This window comes from Scyliorhinus torazame, chromosome 11, assembly GCF_047496885.1.
Source record: "Scyliorhinus torazame isolate Kashiwa2021f chromosome 11, sScyTor2.1, whole genome shotgun sequence".
Lineage (NCBI taxonomy): Eukaryota > Metazoa > Chordata > Chondrichthyes > Carcharhiniformes > Scyliorhinidae > Scyliorhinus > Scyliorhinus torazame.
In genome coordinates this window covers 171,644,223-171,671,470 of record NC_092717.1, presented here as the reverse complement: position 1 = coordinate 171,671,470, position 27,248 = coordinate 171,644,223, and the positions used below count along the sequence as shown (strand labels likewise).

At 48.3% G+C, this 27,248-nt stretch overlaps 1 long non-coding RNA gene across 1 annotated transcript in view; it reads right to left on the bottom strand.

Moving 5' to 3' along the window:
• LOC140386025 (uncharacterized) overlaps positions 1 to 26,441 on the bottom strand; it is a 57,225-nt gene extending 30,784 nt beyond the window's left edge. Inside the window, exon 1 of the long non-coding RNA XR_011933540.1 lies at positions 26,190 to 26,441. This is a non-coding gene — a long non-coding RNA (uncharacterized lncRNA). The remainder of the gene's footprint in view (positions 1 to 26,189) is intronic.
• Positions 26,442 to 27,248: the final 807 nt, after the last annotated feature.

Below are 27,248 nucleotides of genomic sequence, written 5' to 3'. Positions count from 1 at the left end.
CGCCATTAACGCCCCGCCGGCTTTTCTCCCTTCGGAGATTTCGGCAACCAGCGGGGGCGGGATTCACGGCGGCCAACGGCCATTCTCCGACCCGCTGGGGGGTCGGAGAATGACGCCCGTTGTCATGGATATTGCAGAAAAGGAAGGCCCCTGGTGTAGCAAGGAGACTACCAAAAGAAACTGAAGTAGCATAAAGCATGAAGTAGCACAAAAACAGAACAAAATGGAAATTCTCAGCAAGTCTGACGGCATCTGGTTTAGCACACTGGGCTAAATCGCTGGCTTTTAAAGCAGACCAAGGCAGGCCAGCAGCAGGGTTCAATTCCCATACCAGACCGTACCAGCCTCCCTGAACAGGCGCTGGAATGTGGCGACTAGAGGCTTTTCACAGTAACTTCATTTGAAGCCTACTTGTGACAATAAGTGATATTCATTTCATTTCATTCGCCTGGGCTGCTTGTGTCGGACTGTCTTAACACTGTCATTTTCTGTTTGCCCCCCCCTCCCCAGGAGAAGGCTGTCCACAACTGTCAGGAGTGGGAGAAGATTGCAGAGGGAGCGCCGGACATGCGGCCTCTCACTGTGGCAGAGGAGAGGGCCCTGGATGTGGTTGGTGGCCCTGAAAGGGAGGTTGAAGGGGTGGAGTTCGGGCGAGGAAATGAGATCCTGCAGAGTTGTAGTTCCTCGTGACACGTGTGTCAATCCCCCCAACACCATCCCCACACTACCCTCACCCTCACCACCACACCACTCTCACTCCCAGCACCTGCATTGCACACTCTGCTGTTGCAGCTTCCTCCTCAAGCACCTCCAACTCATACAGCCGCAGGGCAGCCCCAGGGCTGTGGCGACTAGGAGGAAAGCCATCATTGCTGGTTGAATTCCAATAGTCATTATCTGCAAGGCGTGAAGAGCCAACATGTTATCACGGTGCATACACCCGTGACCAACCAATGGGTTACAATGGGCTACATTGTGGCTCCAGTTGGCACTGCAGATTCGCATGTTCTCTCTCTCTCTTTCCCCACCCCCCCTCCCCGGCATTACCCGGCACCGTGATTGCCTCCAGACCTGGCGCATGTCCCTGATGCCAGTGGTACTATTGGTTGGCACTGCCCTTGCCAGTGGTACGCTCCGCCGCATCCGCCCAGCGCCTCCATAGGGGCTACAGTGGGTGTTGCTCTGGGTGGGCCGGTGGGGGTATGGTGAATGGTTGGGTGAGGGCACCCATACGGCCGGAGTCACTCTGCAGAACCAAGGGCCAAGGTGGGTGGTCAGTGGGGTGCGAAGCAAGATGGCTGCTTTGCAGGCCGCGACAATGGAGATCCGTGGGGGTCACTCCAGCCACTCAGCCTATTTCCCCCGTCACCTCGCGCCCCCCCCCCCCCCCCCCCGCCACTCGCCCAGCCAGTGTCTGGTCCGGCCGCCCACAGCCATGCACCTCCATGTCGTACCTCCTCCCTCATGAGCCTTCTAGGGAAGACCACCTTGACTGAAGGTTCGACCATTAAGTGGTGGATAGGGCAGCAAGAGGAATGAATAGAAGGCCAGAGAAGATCTCTTAATTTGTAAATTAGAAAAGTAAAGTCACCATAGTCTGCTTTCCTCTTTGAGAGGGAGAGTTGACTGGTGGTGATTTATCCAGAGCATCACCAAACCTCAGGTCAGGAGCAATGTTGAGAAGGTGGGCCTATCATGAATAACCTCAGCCAGTACAGGAATTGAACCCATCCTCCTGGCCTTTCTCTGCATCATAAACCAGCTGTCTAGCCAAGTGAGCTAAACCAGCACCACAGTTTGTATTTATGCTGATTGCATTAATGGACAAATCTACATCTTCCCCCTGTATCTCATCCCCGTGTCTGCATTTACTGTGTCTTTCCTTTATCAAATCTACTCACCAATCTGCCACCTGATGAAATCCATTTACAAACCTTTGCAAGAACACTCTCTGAACAAACAACCACTTCAGCACAATTATATTTTTTGTCTGTGTGTATCTATTCTTTTGTACTACAGTCATTCCTTTGGGACAATTGCAAAATACTTATAGCCCAACAAGTTTATATCATTATTTATGTTCCATTCAAGCCTCCTCCTACACTTTTTTTTATCGAACCCCATCAATATATCCTATATCTTTCTCCTTCATGTGCTTATGTAACTTCCCCTTAAATGCATCTGTGCTCGTTGCTTTAATATGTTCGACATTCTAACCATTCGCTGAGTAAAGATGGTTCTCCTGAATTTCCTATTGGATTTATTATCTTATATTTACAGTCCCTAATCTAGTCTTGCTCCCAAGTGGAAACATCTTCTGATGTCTACGTTCTTTAACCCTTTCATAATCTTAAAGGCCTCAATCAGGTCATGTGTCAGTGTCCACTTTTCTAAAAAGGGGCCTTGCCTGTTCAATCTATCCTGCGAAGGATGGCCCCTCAGTTCTGCTTTCATTCCAAGAAATAGTATTTGAATCTTTGCCCCTGCATCGTTTTTATAATTTGGAAATCAGAACTGTCAACAATACTCCAAATATGGTTGAAGCAAAGATTGATACAAATTTGATTTAACTTTACTGCTTCTTCTATCCCCGTGGAAATGAACCGCAGTGTTTTGTCTGCTTTTCGTAATGGCCTAAAATAACCTGCATTGTTACTTTTAGTGATTTGTGTACCTTTATCCCCTAGATCCTTTAATTCCTCTACCCATCTTCCAAGGAGCATGTGACTTATTTTTCCTACCTAAATGTCCTACCTCACACTTATCTATATTGAAAAACATTTGCTAATGCGTGAAATATATCTCTTCAATACTAATCTGTACTTTTTCGAGGTGGTAGTAGCTGGCTGCTGTGTATTAATAGAAGCATTCTGGGATTAAGATGACCTTCAGATAACAGCAGCTGAATTCTGAGATGGAGTTGTTGCACGCTCCAGCACCTGCTCTTTTGCATGAGCTGCCTGCATGGGTCTGCATGCTTTCTATGAATTCTGCGAGGATCAGTGGGCCAGTTGCTTCCTGAGAGAAACATTATCATCAGTTCCCATTCCTGCCATGCCCTCGGCCCTTGCTACCTGCCTCACCATTTTTGTCTGTTTGTGTGACATCAAACCTAATAACAACAATGATTTCTGAATCCCAGGCGCAGGGGCCTCTACCACTGATTCATAAGTCGACTGAAAGTGGGAACGGTAGGTTGTTCCATTTTGAAATGTTGAATTTGTGGTAGAAACTCAGACTGACTTCAGGGCCTTTGGCATGGGGGCTGCACTGTAGTTGGCCCTGGAGTTGCCACATTGAACTTGAGAATTGCAAAGATATCCTGTATGGTACAGCAGCAAACTCCACCTGACCCAACATCTGCAGCACTCACATCACTCACAATTCCGGTACCAAGGCCTGATACTCAAATAGCTCTTTTAAAACAGGACCTGTGAGATTGAGATCCCCAAGATCCTTAGCCAAAGTGAGTTCTTATCTGAATGGGAAATTCCTCCTTTTCCCCCACCGTCATCAGCTGTTCTTGCTCATTGATATGTGCCTGAGTCAGTGCACTCCATTTTAGCTCATTCTTTAAATCGCATCAGAATGACTAGGAGGACCAGAGTGAATGATACGGTCTGCTGTGAAATACTGACGTGGTCAGGTGTGTTGATGGACTAGCTCATTCTCATCTGACACATCTAAAGGATGGGATGGGTTGATGAAGACAGGTTATAATGGTGTCCTGGTGAACTACCTTCATATATTTCACATCCTTATTTCAGAAATAAAAGTTGTGACACATTAAAGGGCTTCAATATAGGATTTCCTGGCAGTTATTGAATAAAATAAAACAAGAAGAGTAACAAACGTTTGCGCAACTTTGAACTTTTCTTATATTTGCACCTCTTGACATTTTCTGTGAACTTCCTTCCAAGAATTTAGGAGACTTGTTTTTCATCCTTCTTAAGTTCTCTGCCCGAAGGTAGGTCTGAAGCACCCGAATAATGTTCCTCACATGGAGTAAAAGGTCTAAAGTTTGGTAAATGCATCACTATCATTGATCTCTAACACCAGTTAAGGGCTTTCTTCTCATTTAAGAAAGGTGTAGGAAATGAGAGGTTGTATTGACATGCACAGTATGGTAGGTGTATTGCCCTGGAGATTAAACGGAAGAGTTCTTTTGGTCTCAATGCATTTAAGTATATGAATGAAGGAAAATTTACAGGTGAGAGCTGGAGGTGTTAAGGGCATCATACCATCTCACGGGACTTCATGGTAAAGGTTTGTAAACAATTTAAGACTGTGAAAGGGGAGGCCATTGTAAATATTTATATGTACTTTGAATTTTTCCCTGCACTCCCTTGATGTGCATAGCGGTGTGAAGGTGGATGCTGCTTCTTCCCATCATCTCCATGCTACTGGTCTTGGAAGCATCCTACTATCAAAGAGCTATAGGCTCCTCAATGTGACATCTTCCATAACTCTACTATATTAACTGAAACAGGCTGCTCTGTTGCCCAATGGAAAAGTTGGCTTGGTTTCGCAGTTTGAAAATTCTCGACACTTGGCTCCTTAAGCTTTAAATGCCTTTTAATTTTGTAGCAGCATAACAATTGCTAACATTTCAATTGCTAAACCACTCCCCCCCCCCGCCCCCCCTGCCAATCAGAGGCATTTTGCATACCAGAATTCCTGCCATATAATAGTTAGGCAGGTTCTGAAAATGAGTATGAGGTCAGATTGTATTATATATATCTTTTGCAGCAATGTAATTAAAAGCCTGGGATATATAGGGCAGGATTCTCCCAACGGGAGTCTTAGTGCCGACGTCGGAGTAAAAACCGGAGTGTTTTATTCTGGCGTTGGTGCCCGTTCCCAGACCCCTATTCTCCCCCCTCCGTGGGGCTAGCAGGGGCGTTGCTCAATCTACAGGGGCGGGGCCTCGGCACAGCATCAGAGACCCGCGTATACGCAGTTGGGCCGGTGCCAACTAGCGCATGCGCGGTGGCTGTCCTTTCCAGGCCGCCCCGCACAAACATGGCGGATGGATCCAGGCTCGCCGGCGGAGGAAAGGAGGCCCGCCGACAAAGAGGCCGGCCCGCCGATCGGTTGGTCCCGATCGCGTACCAGGCCTCTCCGGAGGCCCCCCCGGGAATGGAGCCCCCCCCCCCCCCCCCCCCTCATAGGCCACCCCCCAAGCCTTCACGACAAGTACCCGCCGGCAGCGACCAGGTGTGGACGGCGCCGGCAGGACGAATCTGTTTACGCGCGGCCGCTCGGTTTATCCGGGCCGGAGAATCGCCGCTCACCGTTTGCGGTGATTCTCCGAGCGGCCGGGCGCGATTTGCGCGGCACCCCAGCTATTCTCCCACCTGGCGGGAGGGGGGGGGGGAAGAATACCGCCCATAGCTTGTTAAAAGCTTTATTGTTGTTGCTACTATACAAGGCCTGTGAGACCACACCTGGAGTATTGTGCACAATTTTGGTCCCCTGATTTGAGGAAAGATAGAATGGCAGTGGAGGCAGTTCCAAGGAGGTTCACTAGTTAATTCCAGAGATGAGGGGTTTGTCATATGAAGAGAGATTGAATAGTTTAGGCCGATATTCTCTAAAGTTTAGAAGAATGAGTGGAGATCAAATTGAGGTATTCAAGGTGATAAAAGGTATGGATAAAGTAGATGTGGAGCGGATGCTTCCTCTTGTTGGGGCATTAAGAACATAAGAACTAGGAACAGGAGTAGGCCATCTGGCCCCTCGAGCCTGCTCCGCCATTTAATGAGATCATGGCTGATCTTTGTGGACTCAGCTCCACTCTCCGGCCCGTACACCACATCCCCGAATCCCTTTATTCTTTAGAAAGGCATCTATCTTTTTCTTAAAAACGTTTAAAGAAGGAACCTCAACTGCTTCACTGGGCAAGGAATTCCAGAGATTCACAACCATTTGGGTGAAGAAGTTCCTCCTACACTCCGTCCTAAATCTACTTCCCCTTATTTTGAGGCTATGCCCCCTAGTTCTGCTTTCCCCGACCAGTGGAAACAACCTGCCCGCATCTATCCTATCTATTCCCTTCATAATTTTATATGTTTCAATAAGATCCCCCCGCATCCTTCTAAACTCCAATGAGTACAGTCCCAGTCTACTCAACCTCTCGTCATAATCTAATCCCCTCAACTCTGGGATCAACCTAGTGAATCTCCTCTGCACTCCCTCCAGTGCCAATATGTCCTTTCTCAGGTAAGGAGACCAAAACTGAACACAATACTCCAGATGTGGCCTCACCAACACCCTATACAATTGCAGCATAACCTCCCTAGTCTTGAACTCCATCCCTCTAGCAATGAAAAACAAAACTCAATTAGCCTTCTTAATCACCTGTTGCACCTGTATACCAACTTTTTGCGACTCGTGCACCAGCACACCCAGGTCCCTCTGCACAGCAGCATGTTTTAACATCTTACCGTTTAAATAATACTCCATTCTGCTGTTATTCCTCCCAAAATGGATAGCCTCACACTTGGCAACATTGAATTCCATCTGCCAGACCCTAGCCCATTCACCTAACCTATCCAAATCCTTCTGCAGACTTCATCTGCAAACTTTGACACATTGCACTTGGTCCCCAACTCCAAATCATCTATGTAAATTGTGAACAACTGCGGGCCCAACACTGATCCTACTACTTCTCCCAAAGGGTTGGGAGTCTGTGGAATTCGCTACCCTGAGTGCGGTGGATGCTGGGATGGTGAGTAAATTTAAGGAGGAGTTAGACAGATTTTTAATTGGTAATGGATTGAAGCACTATGGAGAGCGGGCAAGACGGTGATGTTAAGGCCAGGATGAGATCTGCCATGATCGAATGGCGGAGCAGACCTGATTGGCTAAATGGCCTAAATCTGTTCCTATATCTATGAACCTGTGAGTGGCAGCTTTTGCCAAAGCCTGTCAGGTTAAGCAGTAGTCTGACACAGACAGAATGATCTGTAGGCTGTTTCCTGAAAGGATCTATCTCTCTCTTCAAGCAGTATTTCCAAGAAATCCCTATTTAGGTGTACAGCAAGTTACCCTGTGTTTTCTAACTTTATTTATAAGTGGCTTTTGATCTTGCTTAATTGGAGATAGAGAAGCTATAAGTTGTAGTAAAGCGGGTTTCCTTTTATTTTAAGAAATGTTCAACTGTTCATTGAAACGCTATTTTCTGTGATGCTAACGTGTTTAGTCCTAAGCTAAAAATAAAGTTTGTTTTAATATAAAAGATACATATTGTTCAATGGAATCACCCCTGGAACAAAGTATCCTTTCCTCACAGTTTAATTTTTTTTTTAAGTGTTTGGGGTTCTTGCCCTGTATCCTAACAAATGTTGGGGTCTGGTCCTGGATCTTAACAGTAGCCCTCAGGTAATGTTGTGGAAGTCAGTCATGAAGGTTGGTATTGAAACTGATTTGGGCATAAGTTGATTAGGAAAATTCCCACTGTAGAATGTCATTTCTGTGATATTTATTATATGTAAGTTGTATGTTTAACTAGCCTACAATAAACTTCAATCTATGTAATGACAGTTAATAACAGAATTAAACAAACACAATTGCTGAAATGGTATAATTTTCAGACAAATAGTGAATAGAGAGGTCGGAGCAATTTCAAAAAAATAAGACTGGAAGTTGCTATAACTGAATTTATTAGGATTATAGAATCATAGACATTTGCAGCATGACAACAGACCCTTTGGCGCAACCTGTCCATGCCGCTCAGTTTTTACCACTAAACTAATCCCAATTGCCCGCATTTGCCCCATAACCATCGATACTCAGCTTTCCCATATAACTGTCTAAATGCTTTTTAAAAGACAAAATTGTACCCACCTCAATTATTGCCGTTCCAGACATCCGCCCCCCTCTGTGTGAACAAATTGCCCCTCTGGACTCTTTTGTATCTCTCCCTTCTCACCTGAAACCTATGCCCTCGAGTTTTAGACTCCCCTACCTTTGGGGAAAGATGTTGACTATCTGCCTTATCTATGCCCCACATTATTTTATAGACCTCTATAAAATAAAATAATGAAGGGCATAGATAAGGTAGATAGTCAACATCTTTTCTAAAAGGATTAATTGAAGAGTTTTTGCCTGCAATTAATTACAGTGTTGCAGTGTTGACATCTTTTGTAAATTGTGCATACTCTTACCCAACAGCATGGGTGCTAATGAAGTCTCCATATAAAAATGTGAGTGTGATACGCAGCCTCTTTAAGGGGACGTGGCTGGCGGCCCATGTGAACAGCTAGGGATCAATTATATGGGAGCTTGTGAACCCCAGCAAATAGCAAGTAATCGCGGGGCCCTGGGAGCAGGGGCCCAGGTAGTATTCTGTGCCTGTTTATATACCAGCCTTTGCCTTTTTTTAATAAACCCTCTGTTACTGCTGGAAGCCAGAGTGTTATCTCTAGCCACCACATTGGCAACAAAGTAAAAGGTTTGACCGCAGCTTGTAGTGCTTCTTTATTCAAGGGGGGAAGGAAGGAGCATTTGAATAAAAATAAAAGCCCAATGAGAGTCAGGAACCATCAACCATGACACCCAAAACATGAATGATAATACCTATTATTGGTAAACTACTGCCTGACCAAGGGGCTGAAGACTGGAGCCAGTACATCAAATGGCTCCACTAATTTTTCACTGTGAATGAGATCATATGGGAAGACAAGCAGAAGGTGACACTTCTGACAATTTCTGAGCCCCAAACCAATAATTTGATAAGGAATCTCACGTCTCTAAAGGCACTTGACTCAAGGACCTTTGAGCAGTTAGTCAAGTTGGCCAAGGAATATTTTAGCCCCAGGCCCGCGATCATCCTCCAGTGGTACAAATTCAATTCCAGTGTCAGGGACCTTGACGAGTTCATCTCAGCCTTCATAGTCAGGCTTTGCTAGCTCGCTGAGAACTGCGAGCTCGGAACTATGCTTAGCGACATGCTGCGCGACCGTTTAGTTTGTGGAATCCATAATCTCAACATCTGGTTAAAACTCCAGGCTGATGCTGCCATCACATTAGAAATTGTAATCGAGATAACTTATGTGATCAAGTGCAGTGCGCTGATAAAGGGGCCACTGAGCTCCAAAGCATGTCCAAAGTGGAAGTCAACCTAGTATGGGACGGTATGCAGCGGGGTCAACAGGCACAGCAAAGAACCAGACACAGTCCTCAGGACCAGACCAGAGTCAAAGGACTCGGAAAATAATGGGTCGATAACCTAAGACAGAGATAGACTTCTACCAATGTGTGGAGGTCATCCCCAAGAGACTTGCCATTGTGATGAGTTCATCTAGGCCAAATTGAAGCACACTGCTGCACATTGCAGAGCACACCAATGCAAGAAAAAACAGCAGCAGCAGTCCATGATGCCACTGAACCAAGCAGTGAAGAGCTCTGTGGAGGAGCAGACAATGTACTGCCTGAATGTAGTCTCGGTAAACAGGAAAGTCCCTATTGAAATCATTGTAAGTGTGAATGGTAAACTCTTGGACATGGAAGTCGACAACGGGACCTTATTGAGAGTTATGGGGAAACAGACCTTTAATTGCATTCATTAAGGAGCTCAAACGTTTGAACAGCAAACCAGGCAAGCGGTCTACTTTACAGAGGGGAGGGGGCACACCCTGTAAATCCTTGGGATCATCAACATACCAGCAGTTTATAAAGAGCAAGAGGCCCAACTACCCCTGATGGTCGTAGAGGGCACAGACCCAGCTTAATGGGAAGGGACTGGTTATAGAAAATCAAACATAATTGTCTGAAATTTAACAAATATACCAACAGTGTCCTTCAAGATGTCCTGTGAAGATACGAGGATTTTTTCCACAGCGAACTAGGCCAGGTTAAATGTGCAAAGCCCAGTATTTACTTGTATCCAGATTCAACACTCAATTTTTTTTAGAGCCAAAGTAGTCCCCTATGACTTGCATCAAAAGGTCGAGCTGAAGCGATGAGAGGAACTGAGCATAATCAGACCAGTTCTGTTCTCTGAGTGGGAAACCCCCATAGTCCTTGTTCTCAAGCCGGATCAACACATCTGTGGGGACTACAACTTAACCATCAATCAGGCTGCCCAGGTAGGTAGGTACCCGATCCCCAGGATTGAAGACCTCTACACCAAGCTGCCGGGAGGCGTGACCTACTCTAAATTGGATCTCAGCCATGCATACAGAGAATTGGAATTGGGCGAAGAGTCCCAGAGTTTCACCACGATAGATACACATAAGGGTACACAAGGCTATCATTTGGCATAGAGTCAGCCTGCCTTATTTTCTAGCATGTGATGGAAAACCTCCTTCAAGCGATCCTAAAAGTGATGGTCTACCTCAACTATGTTTTAGTTATTGGGACTACTCCTGAAAAGCATATGTCTAGCCTGGAAGAGGAACTAAAAAGTTTCCGGGTTGAGGGTGTTCATTGCAAACATGTAAAATGAACATTTCGGGTCTCAGAAGTGACATATTTAGAATTCTGAGTAGATGTATCAGGTCGGCATCCCCTCGCGGAGAAAGTCAAGGATATCTGAGAGGTCCCAGCACACAATAATGTAACTGATCTCAAATCCTTCCTTTGGCATGGTAAATTATTAGCCACAACATTGGCACCATTACACCAGCTACTAAAGAACACCAATGGTGTATATGGAGGGAGCCACAAGAAAAAGCTTTTTGTTTAGTAAAGCAAGCTTTGCAATTTTGGAACATTTAGTTCACTTTAACCCTAGGAAACAGATTGTCCTCACACCCGATGCATCTCTTACGGGTTAGGGGAATTACTATCCCATAAGATGGGGGATGGTTCCGAACAGCCCATCACCTTTGTCTCAAGGCCCTCTCTGAAGCTGAGCAAATCTATGATCAAATCGAGAAAGAGGGATTAGCCGTCATATTCGGTGTGAAGAATTCCACCCACTAATATGTGTACGGGTGATAGTTCATTATAATCACTGACCATAAACCACTTTTGGACCTCTTGAGAGAGGATGAACCAATACCACTAATATACCTCTGCAAGAGTGCAATGTTGGGTCTTGCTGCTACTGCCCTAGAATTATGCCTTTCAGCACAAACATGGCATGCAGATTGTCAATGTGGGCGCATTGAGTCGATTCCCGCTACCGAAAAACAGACCATCACTGCCGGTACCCCAAGAGATCATGGGCACGACTCAAAGGGAAAAAAACAGAGTTCTGTTTTGGGCACGAAAGTTGGGGTGTTTCTCGCCGCCTGCAATGCCAAGAATGACCCCGCTATCAAATGCGACTCTGTTTTTATTTTTGGCCTCGGCGGGAATGCCCTGCCTAGGCCACACTTAACTTCATTTCAAATCGAGAAAGAAGATAAGCAGTCATATTCTGTGTGAAGGAATTCCACCCAGCAATACGTGTATGGGTGATGATTCGTTACAGTCATCGACCATAAGCCAATATTGGACCTCTTGAGAGAGAATTAACCAATACTACCAATATATCACCATTTTTAAATGCCGCCCCGATCTCTCGACCCGCAATGCAGCCTCCAGAACTCCCCAATGTCCCAATACTTATTAAAACAGCCATTTTCAAACTCAGGGTTGCGACCCGTGGATGGGTCACAGATAGATGTCGGACATGGCATTCCTGATCATGGGAAGAAGTGCCAATGGCCGCAACTAGCTATTAAAAATGCCTCAATGGCTGCCGTCCGGTAGCCCTGATTTCAGTCGTACTGAAGTGCTTCGAGAGGTTGGTCAAGAAGAGCATCACCTCCATACTACCAGAATGCCCTGATCCACTGCAATTCGCATAGCAATGCAACCAGTCCACAGCAGATGCCATCTCCCCAGCCCTACATTCATCCCCAGAGCATCTCGACAACAAGAACTCTTACATCAGACTCCTATTTATTGACTACAGCTCCGCTTTCAACATCGTAATCTCAGCCAAGCTCATATCAAAGCTCCAAAACTTAGAACTTGGCTCCTCACTCTGCAACTGGATCCTCGACTTTCTGACCCACAGAACACAATCAGTAAGAATGAACAACAACACCTCCTCCACAATAGTCCTCAATACGGGGGCCCCGCAAGGCTGCGTACGTAGCCCCCGCTCTACTCCCTGTACACACATGGCTGCGTGGCAAAATCTGGTTCCAACTCCATCTACAAGTTTGCTGACGATACGGCCATAGTGGACCGGATCTCGAATAATGACGAGTCAGAATACAGGTGGGAGATAGAGAATCTAGTGGAGTGGTGCAGCGACAACAATCTATCCCTCAATGCCAGAAAACCTAAAGAGCTGGACATTGACTTCAGAAGCAAATTACTGTACATACCCCTGTCAGCATCAATGGGGCCGAGGTGGAGATGGTTAGCAGTTTCAAATTCCTAGGGGTACACATCTCCAAAAATCTGTCCTCTTGCACCCACGTCGACACTACCATCAAGAAAGCACAACAGCACCTATACTTCCTCAGGAAACTAAGGAAATTCGGCATGTCCACATTTACTCTTACCAACTTTTACAGATGCACCATAGAAAGCATCCTATCTGACTGCATCACAGCCTGGTATGGCAACTGCTCGGCCCAAGACCGCAAAAAACTTCAGAGAGATGTGAACACAGCCCAATCCATCACACAAACCTGCCTCACATCCATTCACTCCATCTACACCTCCCACTGCCTGGGAAAAGCGGGCAGTATAATCAAAGATCCCTCCCACCCGGCTTACTCACTCTTCCAGCTTCTTCCATTGGACAGGAGATACAAAAGTCTGAGAACACACACGAACAGAGTCAAAAACAGCTTCTTCCCCGCTGTTACCAGACTCCTAAATGACCCTCTTATGGACTGACCTCATTAACACTACACCCTGTATGCTTCATCCGATGCCGGTGTTATGTAGTTGCATTGTGTACTATGTATTATGTATTTTCTTTTATTCCCTTTTCTTTTCAAGTACTTAATGATCTGTTGAGCTGCTCGCAGAAAAATACATTTCACTGTACCTCGGTACACGTGACAATAAACAAAATCCAATCCCAATCCAATCCAAAATGCTGGCCGTGATCGGTTTTCAAGAAAGCTAGCCTTCCTGTGTATGCGTGTCCCCTCAGCCGGATAATAATAATCTTTATTGTCACAAGTAGGCTTACATTGCAATGAAGTTACTGTGAAAAGACCCTAGTCGCCACATTCTGGCAACTGTTCAGGGGAGAATTTAATTGTCCAAATTACATAACAGCACATCTTTTGGGTCTTGTGGGAGGAAACTGGATCACCCGGAGGAAACCCATGCAGACACGGAGAGAATGGGCAGACTTTGCAAAGACAGTGACCCAGTTGGGAATCGAACCCAGGACCTCGCACTGTGAAACTAACCACTCTGTGCAGGGCCGGAGCCCAGAGGGGCTGGACGCTTCCTCTATATGTCAGTGCTCTGTTTCAGGAGCAGAATTTTTTTTAAAATCAATTTGTCTCCCTGTTGGAAGCGGCAGCAGGGAGCAGGTCACGCGCACGATTCACTGACGGAATGTACTCTGGGCACAAAATTACTCAGGAGAGCTTCCTCCATTTTGTAGCTACCAGCAAGCAAGCAACAAGACTGCGTGAAGAACTGAAGAGCGATCATTTTGGACTAAGGAAGAGAGGGCCAGAGACACAAACAGGCCAGGATCTCACATCTGAATCTACTGGAGAGGAAAGGCAGGACAAAGCAGTGCTGGTGTGAGCTCCAGGACCATTGATGAACAACCCAGACAGAAATGCAACATTGAATGACAAAGCAAGTGAGATTGTGAGGACCACGCAGGCTCACCTGTTGCATTAAAGGTAAGCGAAGCTGGTGGATCACGAGGTTCAAAAGGCATGGGCTGCAGAGGCCGACCGACATGAGTCCTGAAGTTCGGCCTGTTGGTAAAAACGGGTCCCCAGAAAGAAAGTTTGAAAAACACTGTGTAAAGGATCCTTGAGCACCCCCCTTACCTCACTTCATAAGGGTAGGGCAAGTGGCCGTCTGTACAGGCGATGGAGGGGCCACAACTGATGTGTTGGGTGTTCTGGATCACATACAGGTCACCAACACTTGAAGTAGTGCAACACTATTTTATTAAAAGGTTAACTATTTAAACATACTTGAACTGTGGGTAAATACGATACTAGCTTTAACTAAAGACCTTTGCCTTGTCCTAACCAGTTGATGCACTCAGCACATGGTGAATGTCTGTGTTGCAGGCTGTGAGCTCTGTGCTCCTAGGTAGCTGCTACTCGAATGAGCGGGAACTCTGATGTCCCCTGTCTTTATAGTGCGTGTGCTCTCACTGGTGATTGGCTGCGGTGTTGTGTATGTTGATTGGTCCCACTGTGTGTCAATCAGTGTGTGTCTGCACCATGATATAATGGTGTATATTATGACAACAACCTCGGCGGCTACAGTGAACACCTTACATTGAGTGTTCGCCATAGACGGACTGCTAGAATCCATTGCACCTGGCAATGGCACTGCTTTCACAGGGTGCAACTACCACAATTTTGTTCAAGCGAACGGCATCAGCCTACAGCAGGACAACTCCATACCACCCTGCACCCTATAGGCTGGCGAAGAGGGTTGCACAGTCTTTTAAAAACGGCATGAGGAATGAATCAGACAGACCGCTGCGTCATCGGCTTGCTAAATGTCTATTATCCTACAACCCAACCCCCCACACCACCCTGGGGATCACACCTGCCGACTTGCTGATGGGCTGTCTGATGCATGATCAATTGCACAAAGACTTGAGTTGGGTACAACTGAAGCTTTATTGCTCTAAGATGTGTGGCCTCCCACAGCAGCTGGTGAAATGGCTGCAGCATGGAGGACACACATATTTATACTCCGCCTACTGGTCGGAGCCAACAGGCAGGGACTACCAATGTACCTGTAGTACAGGTCCTACCATACATCACCTAATCGAGGTGCAACAGTGGTTTACCACATTCACCCCCTGTTAAAATTGAGTCCGGCGGGGGTGGTGGAGAACTATGTACAATAAATGGTTTTCTTTTTACATTTTTATTTACAATTTTTGATAGAGAGGAAAAAAAATGTATTTTGAAGTCCAGTGGACCAGTTAGAAGTTTAACCAGTCCGGGGCCTTGATGTGCCGCTGGGAGCAACGTAGTGGTGGCGGCGATGCCGATGCTGATCTGATGTCCGGAGCCTCCGGGAGCGTGCCGAAATCCTCTTCATCCTCGAGCGTGTGCAGGGGAAAGACGGATAGTCCCGGGGGGGTTGCTGCTGGGAGCGCCGGGGGAGGGGAGGGTGGTGCCGGGCTGGGTGTGTGTGTGACCTGCTGGTGCCAGGTCCCTGAGGGAGACAGTATCCTGGCGGCCGTCGGGGTATGCCACGTAGGCATACTGGGGGTTTGCATGGAGCAATTGCACCCTTTCCACCAGCGGGTCTGCCTTGTGGAGTTGGACATGCCTACGGAGAAGGACGGGTCCTGGAGCTGCGAGCCAAGTCGAGAGTGACACCCCAGATGTGGACTTCCTGGGGAAGGCAAAGAGACGTTCATGGGGCGTGTTGTTAGTGGTGGTGCACAGTAGTGACCGAATGGAGTGTAGTGCATCAGGGAGGACCTCCTGCCTGCGAGAGGCTGGGAGGTTCCTGGACCGTAAGGCCAGTTGGACGGCCCTCCATACCTTCCCGTTCTCCCTCTCTACCTGTCCATTTCCCCAGGGGTTGCAGCTTGTCGTTCTGCTGGAGGTGATACACCTGCTGAGCAGGAACTGACGCAGCTCATCACTCATGAAGGAGGATCCCCTGTCACTGTGGATGTAGGCGGGGAAACCGAACAGAGCGAAGATTGTGCTGAGGACTTTGATGACGGTGGCAGATGCGGGGCATGGGATGGCGAAGGGGAATCTGGAGCACTCATCGACAATCTGAGAATATACGTGTTACGGTCGGTGGAGGGGAGGGGCCCTTTGAAATCCACACTGAGGCGTTCAAAGGGGCGAGAGGCCTTCACCAGGTGCGCACAGTCCGGCCGGTAAAAGTGCGGCTTGCACTCCGCACAGATCTGGCAGACCCTGGTGATTATCGTACTTCCTCGATGGAGTAGGGCAGATTGTGGGCCTTTATGAAATGGTACAAACGTGTGACTCCCGGGTGACAACGACTGTCGTGCAGGGTTCGGAGTCGGTCTACCTGTGCGCTGGCACATGTACCTCGGAATAGGGCGTCTGGGGGCTCGTTGAGCTTACCGGGGCGATACAGAATCTCGTAATTGTAGGTGGAGAGCTCGATCCGCCACCTCAAAATCTCATCATTCTTGATCTTGCCCCGCTGTGTGTTATTGAACATGAAGGTTACTGAGGTCAGTGAAGAGAGTGAATCTCCTGCCGGCCAGGTAATGCCTCCAATGTCGCATAGCTTCAACGATAGCTTGGGCCTCTTTTTCGACGGATGAATGCTGGATTTCTGAGGCATGAAGGGTGCGGGAAAAGAATGCCACGGGCCTGCCAGGGCAGTTCCATGTCTACTGCGTGAATCCCGGCCTTGGCGATATCGACTCTGATACGGGCGAAGGCCTGTTGCGCCTCGGCAGTCAGGGGAAAATGGGTTGACTGAATGAGTTGTCGGGCCTTGTCCGCATAGTTTGGGACCCACTGAGCGTAGTACAAAAAGAACCCCAGGCAACGTTTGAGGGCCTTGGGGCAGTGGGGGAGGGGGAGCTCCATGAGGGGGCGCATGCGGTCGGGATCAGGCCCCAGAACTCCGTTCTGGACCACAAAGCCGAGGATGGCAAAGCGGGTCATGCTAAACACGCACTTCTCCTTGTTGTATGTAGGTGAGGTTTAGGAGAGTGGCAGTGTGGAGAAATTTGGCAAGGTTGGCGTCGTGGCCCTGCTGATCATGGCCGCAGATGGTGACATTGTATAGGTATGGGAAGGTGGCCCGCAAACCGTACCGGTCGACCATTCGGTCCATCTCCCTTTGGAAGACCGAGACCCCGTTGGTGACACTGAAGGGAACCCTGAGGGAGTAATAGAGGTGGCCATCTGCCTCAAAGGCAGTGTATGGACGGCCCGATTTACGAATGGGGAGCTGGAGGTAGGCGGATTTGAGGTCTACCGTTGTGAAGACCCGGTACTCTGCAATCTGATGGACCATATCAGATATGCGTGGGAGGGGGTACGTGTCGAGCTGCACATACCGATTGATGGTCTGGCTGTAGTCCACGACCATTCTGTTTGTCCCCAGTTTTAACTACTACCACTTGGGCTCTCCAGGGGCTTTGGCTGGCCTCGATGATGCCTTCCCGAAGCAGCTGCTGGACCTTGGACCTGATGAAGGTCCTGGCCTGGGTGCTGTACTGTCTGCTCCTGGTGGCAACGGGTTTGCAATCCGAGGTTAGATTGGCGAAGAGGGAAGGCGGATCGACCTTTAGGGTCACGAGGCCGCACACAGTAAGGGGTGGTAGGAGCCCACCGAATTTCAGGGTTAGGCTCTGGAGGTTGCACTGGAAGTCCAGGCCGAGTAGTAGAGCAGCGCAGAGGTTAGGGAGGACATAGAGGCGGAAGTCAATGATTTCTACGCCCTGGACCATGAGTGTGGCCGTACAGTACCCCCGGATCGCCACGGAATGGGATCCGGAGGCCAGGGAGATTCTTTGGTTGGCGGGGTGTACCGCGAGGGAGCAGCGCCTTACCGTATCTGGGTGGTTGAAGCTTTTGGTGCTCCCGGAGTCCAGCAGGCAAGAGGTCACGTGTCCATTGATGTTAACGCTGTTCGATGCAGTGGCCAGGTTGTGCAGATGAGACTGGTTGATGGTCACATGAGGCGAGTCGTGGTCGGTCGTCGCTGGTGTAGGATGACGGGGAGCCCGGGGGGGCCCTGGTCCTGGAACGCTGGTGGTGCCCATGTGCCGTGGGGGAGACAAGATGGCGGCGCCTGAAGATCTCGAGGAGTACAAAATGGCAGCACCCATGGACCGCACATGACGGGAGTTGAACAAGATGGCGGCGCCCATGGGCTGCACGTGTTGCTGGTGGGGGAGATGGCGGTGCCTACTGGCCGCGCGTGGTCTGAGGGGGAGAAGATGGCGGCGCCCACTGGCCACGCATGGTCCGGGGAGGTGAATATGGCGGCGCTCATTGCCCATAAATGAGGGGGGTGGGGGTGATAGCTGCGACTGCACAGGCCTGGCACACCGTGGCGAAGTGCCCCTTTTTGCCGCAAAGGGCAGCGCGGGCCGGGCAGCGTTGGCGGGGATGTTTCTGCTGGCCGCAGAAATAATATCGGCGATCCCTGGGGTTTGCTGGCTGTTGCGTGGTGCAGGCGTATTGGCTGGGTAAGGCCCCCGCTGGGGCGGCCGTCTGTGGGGTCCACGATGCGTAGGAGGGGTGGGCCGCGCGGCTGGTGGTGTAGGCCTGAATGTTGCGCGAGGCGACCATCATGGAGAGCGCTAGTTTCTTTGTCTCCTCTAGGTCGAGCGTGGCCCCCTCTAACAGTCGCTGGAGTATGAGGTCCGACCCAATCCCCGTAACAAAAGCGTCCCGCATAAGGAGGTTTGAATGTTCAGTGGCCGTAACGGCCTGACAGTCACAGTCCCAGATGAGTGGGATTAGGGCCCGCCAGAAGTCTTCTATGAACTCACCAGGGCGTTGAGAGCGAGTGGCGAGTACATGCCTGGTGAAGAATGTGTTTGTCTTCTGAGCGTAATTCTCCTTGAGAAGCGTCATGGCTCTGGCGTAGTTCGGCGTGACCTGGATTAGCGGAAAGACGCTGGAGCTCAACCTTGAGTACAGAATCTGTATCTTCTGAACCTCCGAGACAGGGGTGGATGCTGAGTTGATGTACGCCTCGAAGCAAGCTAGCCAGTGTTGAAAGTCCTTTTTGGCGTCGCTTGAATGCGGATCCAGCTGCAGGTGATCCGGTTTGATACAGAGGTCCATCTTTTGAAAATCTTAGTGCAATGAATTGATGCACGATCAATTGCACAAAGACTTGAGTTGGGTACAACTGAGCTTTATTGCTCTAAGATGTGTGGCCTCCCACAGCAGCTGGCGAAATGGCTGCAGCATGGAGGACACACATATTTATACTCCGCCTAATGGGTGGAGCCAGCAGGCAGGGACTACCAACGTACCTGTAGTACAGGTCCTACCATACATCACCGAATAGAGGTGCAACAGTGGTTTACCACACTGTCACCTCAGAATTTGTTTGTATCTGGTATTTCCTAACTTGGTGGGAAGGGTAGAGGATCATTAGATCTCCCAGAGTAATGAACAGACTGTGCAAAGGGGTGACATAATTCCGGATAGGGGACCCAGTCTTAGTTCAAAATTTTTCCTCGACCTGCTATAGTTAGCCGGGCAGATTACGCCCCAGTCAGGGCCTGTGTGGTGAATGTAACTGGCTGAACCATTAAAAAGCATATCGAACATTTGAGGGGCCAAGGGGTGGTGACCCCCATTCCAGATTAGACAGGTCCCAGGAGTTTTACCGACACCCCTGTGAATGTTCCTGAGCAGAGGAAGCTGAGAACTCCTGAGTCAACCCAGCCAACTTTTCAGATGGGAGCCAGTGAGACCAGTTGCCCGCCCGAAGAGGTGGCGCCTCCTAAACTGTCATCCTATGCCAACAACATGACTGCCTCGGAGGCTGCTGAGCCAGTGGGAGGACTAAAGATGTCTGAGAAGATCACTGAACCGACTGACACTTTGATGAAATCCCTCTACCCTGATGTCTTTTACCATGTATATACAACCTGAACATAGTTATTGCATAAAATGTAATCATGGACTTAAGGGTGTCATGATATTCAAACACACACATCATGATAGACACACCAACAGACAAATCAGAACACACAACACCACAACCAATGACAGAAAGATATAAAAGCACAGACACGACCCCCGGTGGTCAGTATTAGCTGCAGAGGAGGACCAGGACACATCTGCTACCAAACACACTCAGGGAGACAGCACGTGCAGAGTATCCAGAACAAACTGTATTATAAGAGTTAAAATAAAATAGAGTTGTACCACATACAACTGTGTTGGCTCATCTGTGCACCAGAGCACCCAACACCACATGGTACAGGAGTGGATCGATACCTGCCGGCATACCTCCGTGTACACAGACAACCAGCAGTGCCCAGGCAAAATGATAGAGCTCCCGGTTCCGCAGCCGCTCCAGTGCTACGGCGATCTCCGCGAAAACTGGCGGCGATTCCGGCAATGGTTCGAATTGTTCCTGGTGGCAGCTGAACTCCAAGACCTGGATGATAGCGAAAAAATTGAATTTCTCCTCACCATCGCCGGTGCAAGGGCAAGAGAAATATTCACACGGTTCAGGTTCTTCAGGAGGCAGCAAAGGTACGATTACCAGGCAGTCCTGGACAAATTCTCCAAGTACTGTGAAGAAAACGCAATCCAATCGGCAAGTAAAGGTAAGAAAAGCTGCAGTACTCACCTCGTGGCTGGGATCCCGGAGCCCGAATTCCCAGAGGCCGAAATCCCGGGCCTGAGAGAGGGCCGGGTCGAGGTCGGCGGCCATCTTGCTAAAGGTATCACGCTAGCACAGTTGCGCGAGCAGTGCGCAGAACCGGAAGTTTCGTTTGCGCATGCGCGAGATGCTGCGCATGCGCAGTCAAGAAAACGGCCATCGGTAAAGGAACAGCGATTTGAGCATGCGCAGTCGCTTCCTACGTGCTACATACCGAGCCTCAGGATGTCAGAGGCCCCAGACTGCACCAATTTAAAGGGGAAACGTCCCAAATCCAATTTAAAAGGGAAACGTCCCAAATCAAAAAAACAAAAATCTGTTAAAGCTGTAAAACAACCTTCCCTCACCTGGAATGACAGCACAGTGCCGCAAATTGACCCAGGAGATGAATTTGACCTCCGAAGAACCCTCCGACAAGCAGTTACCTACGCACAAGCCGATGATTCCGACCTCGAATACTTCGATGACGATCTTTACAGTGTTTCCGGACCTCGCGAGCCCAATGATAGCTCCGTGGTCCTATACGACTATGACTCGGACGAACCTTTCGTGTTGCACATTGGCGGCCCCCACATTGAATCCGACGCAGATGCGGATTCATTTTTCGGATTTGAGGATCTTCAATCCAGCAGATATGACGTTCCAACTTATCAGTACTGGATGATGCTGCAGCCTGACATTAACAGACAGGGAGCGGTGCAAGCACACGGAGAGCGCCCTGCTGCCACACAGAGCATGGTCCACGTCCCGCTCAACGTTCCCGACTCTGTGAAAGAAGACATGCAAGACTCCAGAGCTCAGTCCTCGCATGAACCAGAAGTGACTCCAGTGTCACAAGCCTCCACAGCAAGCTCGTGGACAGACTCCACAATTGCAGAAATGCAAGACTCCAGAGCGCAGTCCTTGCACGGACAAGAAGTGACTCCAGTGGCACAAGCCTCCACAGAGAGCTCGTGGATAGCCTCCACGATAGAAGCAACGCAAGACTCCAGAGCGCAGTCCTTGCACGAACAAGAAGTGACTCCAGTGTCACAAGCCTCCACAGAGAGCTCGTGGACAGCCTCCACGATAGAAGCAACGCAAGACTCCAGAGCGCAGTCCTTGCACGAACAAGAAGTGACTCCAGTGTCACAAGCCTCCACAGAGAGCTCGTGGACAGCCTCCATGATAGAAGCAACGCAAGACTCCAATGTGCAGTCCTTACAGGAACAAGACCATGAGGGTCTAGCAACCTCTCCTGACCAACCAGCGGCAGATGATGCAAGTCTGCCATGCTCACGTGAACAGCAAGAAGGCTATAACAGCCTACCATGCTCCACTACACAGCAGCATGACCATGAAGGTCTCTCATGCTACAATGAAGGGCACAGCGCTGATGACTGTTCAAGCCCAACTGAAGACAAGCCAAAGGAATCGCCTCGTCCAAGCCCGAAGAAAAAAGGTTTATGCGCTGACCTTCAGGATCATTATAGCCGAACAGAGATTAATAATGCTGCACGGCCACAGAAGGATGCTGAGGATTTGCTAAAGAAATTTATTGAATGTTTAACTTGCAAGGAGCAGACTGAGAATTGCCAGTGTTTTAGTACGGATCGAAAAAATGGACAAGACATTGATCCTCAGGTAATGGAAATAACACAACCTGAATCATATCTACAGCAGGGACAAATGTCTCCCTTCAACACAACGCCGCAAAATCCCAACTTCGGAGACCAGCAGTTAGTCAGTAATGACTCTTCAAACCTTGAGGGGAACATTAATTGCATTGAACCTATACACACTCCACTGATAAATGAGCAGAACATTGGAGCAAGAATCCTGAGGACACCGACATCGAGTAGCCAGATAACGAATTTAAAACCCACAGCAGTTTCAAGTGAACCAAGTGTGCTTTCCACTAATGGTGAAGATGCAGATAAGGTCGACCCGATTATCCATTGTACCACACTAACCCCAGTGATTAAGCAGTTATGTATGGGGAGTATAATGTGGGCAATTGAGAACAGTAAAAGAGAGACTGTGACCATGCCAGTCCCAGCAAAATCAGACCCAGAGACCATGAAGGCATGTACATTAGACAAAGATACATATGAGGTACCTGAGAAGAAAAGTGAAACGGAATGTTCTTTGGAAAATAGTACAATGTCGATAGAAACATTGGATCCTATATTCGAGACCATACATATGGGAGAATTTGGGGGTAATAAACAAGGTTCTGCAATGTCTGGGGGAAGATTTAAAATTCCAAAGAAGAAAAGCCCAAATGAAGGACAACGGCAAGACAATGACAGTCCACCGACATGGTGTGCACCACCAGATGAAAACTCTGACAATTTATCCAACCCTAGTGAACAGCAAGCTGCTAATGAGGATCTATCCACGGGATGTGAGACGAGTGACGACAGCATCCCACTTCCCATGCAAAAGGTGCAAGGTGACAGACCTCGCCTAGTGCGTACCGAGGCACTCGACGATCACGGTGGGACCACTGATGACTGCGGTGGCGGCGCACCGCTTCCACCCTCGATGGCTCGAACCTCTCCACTGGTTGGTGCATTCCTGCATGTTCCGACTCCAGAAGTGCAGCTTCAGGGAATCTCGGCTGCCTCCAGTGAACCTGTTGGGACTCCGGACGGGGGGCATCGACGGAAGGCAGACCGGACTCCAGATGGGGAGCAGCCAAGCGCCGACTCTGATTTGCGCACGCCAGACCTTGCTCCGGACGGGCGGTGTCGCGGCCTCGGTGATGGCACGCTCAGGGTGACGGCGGATGCCACGGCGACAGGGAATGGATCGCGTGGCAGTCCCACTGGGTCGGCAGTGGCAACCAGCACCGGCGGTCCAAGATGGACACACCAATTCGCGCCATCGCCAGACGTTGATGCGAGCAACAATTCTCTCTCCAAGGCGACATGCTTCGACGTTTCTCTGCGGAGTCGCCCTTCCGGCACAGCAGGTGGCCGGAACCAGCGTGCACGGTCTCGGCCAACTTCCACATCTGGCACAGTCATCGCCTTGCATGATATTAGTGATGGTGCTACTTCGATGGCAACGACCCATCGGCTACAAGATGCCGTCCACCACAAACATAAAAAGAAAAAAGACTCCACCTTGTTCCTGGCATGCAGGGCGGATGGATTGGTGCGTAGGCGCAATCAGCGAGCTTTGCGCCGCCTTCCACGCTCGCAACTGAACCGTACGCACACGCCGGATCCTCCACTGGTTCCCAAGGATGACTTCGTGGAGATGCCACGGATCATGCCCCTTCCATCGCCACCAGAACCAAACCACAGCCAAGGCACCACTAACAAAGATGTTGAATGTTATATTTGCACGAATGAAAAAACCAAGCACTGCACGAAGCACAACAAATGGTAAAGTAGAGACTTCGGCAACAGCATCACCTCCAACAGTCCAAGGTGAACCAGTGTGACCCCAAATCTCCACAGCTGAACCGGCTTGAGGACCAGCCCATTCTTGAGGCGGTCACCCATTAGACTGGACTTATAACGCTGTTCATACGTTCAAAAAGTCAAACACTTCTGTATTATAACCTGTTGTTGTTTATTGTTCCAGATATCGTCTGACCGGACCAATGTTCAAGTTTTTTTTTTTTTTCTCTCGCATCCAAGTTTTGTTATGGTACAACCTTGTTAGTGTGACGCACCCGACATCGCCCCATGTAAATAGTTACGTCATATACACACGCTGTACACAACACACACACACACTCTTAGATGCACTCACGACACAATTATATTTATGACCACGTAGGCACATATCTTTGTAAAAAGGGGGGATGTCATGATATTCAAACACACACATCATGATAGACACACCAACAGACAAATCAGAACACACAACACCACAACCAATGACAGAAAGATATAAAAGCACAGACACGACCCCCGGTGGTCAGTATTAGCTGCAGAGGAGGACCAGGACACATCTGTTACCAAACACACTCAGGGAGACAGCACGTGCAGAGTATCCAGAACGAACTGTATTATAAGAGTTATAATAAAATAGAGTTGTACCACATACAACTGTGTTGGCTCATCTGTGCACCAGAGCACCCAACACCACAAAGGGGAAGGGATTTAGTAGTGCGGCCCATTTGGTGGTGGGGGCGGGCCTGGCAGCCCATGTAACCGGCTCGGCCAATCGTGCAGGAGCACTCAAACCCTGCCCAATAGCAGGTAAGTGTAGGGTCCTGGGAGCAAATGGTGGGCAGTGTGGATCCTGGAGCCAGAAATCAGACCTATCCTATTGTGTTTGGTGCCTGTTTATATATCAGCCTTTTCCTTTCATTAATAACCCCTTTGTTACTATTGGAAGTCTCCAGAGTGTTTCTCCAGCCACCACACACTTAGTGATGACTCGGAAAACCATTTAACACACTGTAGTGGCAGTCTGGCTCAGTTAGTAAGAGTGGGTTCAACCTACTCCAGAGATTTAAACACAAAAGCCTAGGCTGATGCTGCAGGGCAGTACTAATGGAGTGCCACCTACTACTGAAAGTGCCACCTTTTAGATGAGACTCTGGCCCTGTCTGCTCTGTCAAGTGGACATTAAAGCTCCCATGGCACTATCTTGAAGACGAACACAGGAGTGAACCCGGTGAGCTGGCCAATATTTGTCCTTCAGTCAACATCACTAAAACAGATTATCTGTTAGCTGCCACAACATGTACATTACAATTGTGCCCATACTTCACATTGCTTAAAAGCACTTTGGGATATCTTGAGGTTGTGAAATGTGCTGTCTAAATAGAGTCTTTCTTTCTTATTTTTGTATTTACACAGGTGAGGGAAAGACAATCAGCAACATACACCAATCTTGAAAACAAAAGATATCTTGAGAACTATTGACTTCTATGATGTAGTGCTGGAACATGTAGGGATTTAGATACACGTCGTTAGGTCTGAAGAACTTTTCATGCGTACATTAACTGTAAATCTTTATTGACTCTGAGAGCTATTTACAAATATACAGTAAAAGATATAGCTAGGAGCTGTCTCAATGCTTGCTGGTACACAAGGCTCTATCCAACACTTGACTGACCCTGGCTCACTCTTACATCACTGTGTTGATGGTACTGTACTCAGACCCACATTAACCCTATATGTGCCAGACCTTATATTTCAGAGCTATACACATAAAGTGTGGGGAAAGTGGTCAGTCTTCTGTGAGGCTCAACCTTGGAAGCAGCTAGTGTGAGAATGCCGTCAGATAGGCATGATTAATGCTGAAATCAAGGGGTTTCTGTTGTGAGGGTCCTAAAACTGGGAAAAGTGCTCGGATGATTGTACATGCCCCACTGAAGTCCTCAGTTGAGAATAGTGCCATGGGAAGGTAGGTGTTTGGAATCTGAGCAGGAGAGACTGTTATAAAGCTGTCTCCCTTCCCAATGACTTTTATTACTGCTTTGAGCTTTCTTCCACAAGACAGCAGTGGTGTTGTTGCCAATACATCCTCTTCGTGTGAATCTTGCTATAATCTTGATTCCAGTTTGGCTCCTGCCTTCTCCCCCATAGTTTAACAAATTTGTGCAGAATGCAACAGATGATCATTTTAGCAATGCTGAAAGTTGCCAGAGGACTGTAAATTTTCCCTCATCATGTTCTGCCAGGTTAGTGACAAAATTGTATTAAAATGCATTATAACACAACATTGCAAGATGTGAGGTTACTTACCTTAGCAATTCCAGAACCCAACTAATTTCATCCTTGTCTGTTTCCAAGGTTGGTACAGAGGAAAGATGACATTTGCTTTTTCAGCAACCTCCATCCAGATTCCTCTGGCATTGCTCTTTAATGGAGAGAGTGTCGATCAGCTCCAAAGAGAACCAGTCTCTTTTGCAATATCTCCAAAGCTGCTTCATTGGGCCTCTTTCTCAATGTTGTTTCATCCTAATTCGTAACAGAACAGCCTGAAGAGTAAATGGAAGCCTGTTAAAGATCCATGTGCTGAAGCCTATTCCTGACCTCTGCGCATTCTGTGCTGAGACTGGCAATAATTATTTTAGGAACGCTGACACTCCAGTGTGGTATGCTGCTCAGTCAGGAGGCCATGCAGCATTGCATAGACATGGGCCATGGGTTTTGGCATAGGTACCACCCATACTATCCAAGCTGTTTGGAACACTCTCATATATGAACCGCTGATGCTGAACTGTCAAGTCACATTTGCAGGCAAGTTCTGCGAGCTCTATTTCGAGGTTGAACAGCTGAAGGAGCCCTCGGGGAGACACTTTTGCCAGCAGGTTACATCTTGCTGTCTCATTTATTGTAAGCTACTGGGGCCATGGTTCACAATGATATTTAGAGTCTCTTTATCATGGGAACCTATCAGATCATAAGAAGAACACATGTTATCATGCTGCCAATAAATCTACTCTGAAACACATTGCAAGGGACTGTGGATTAAGCTGCTGCAGGCCATCGGTTACTTCCCTGTGTAAACAAGTGAGTAGGAAAGGGAAGAAGGTGTGTACAGTTCCAAAACTGTAGAACAGCAGCACGCAATCAGTCTGCTAAAGATATCATTTGAATGATAATCTCACCAAGGCTGGGTGTGACTATTTTAGTTTATTAGATCACTTAATTCATTCACTGATATTTCAGCAACCTTTAATATTTTAATGTTGTAAAGAAGAGGTTATATAGCATTTCATGTGACCCAGGAAGTCCAAAAATACAACTAATGAATGCTTCTGGAGTGCTGTCACTGTAGTCATGGAGAGGAACATTACA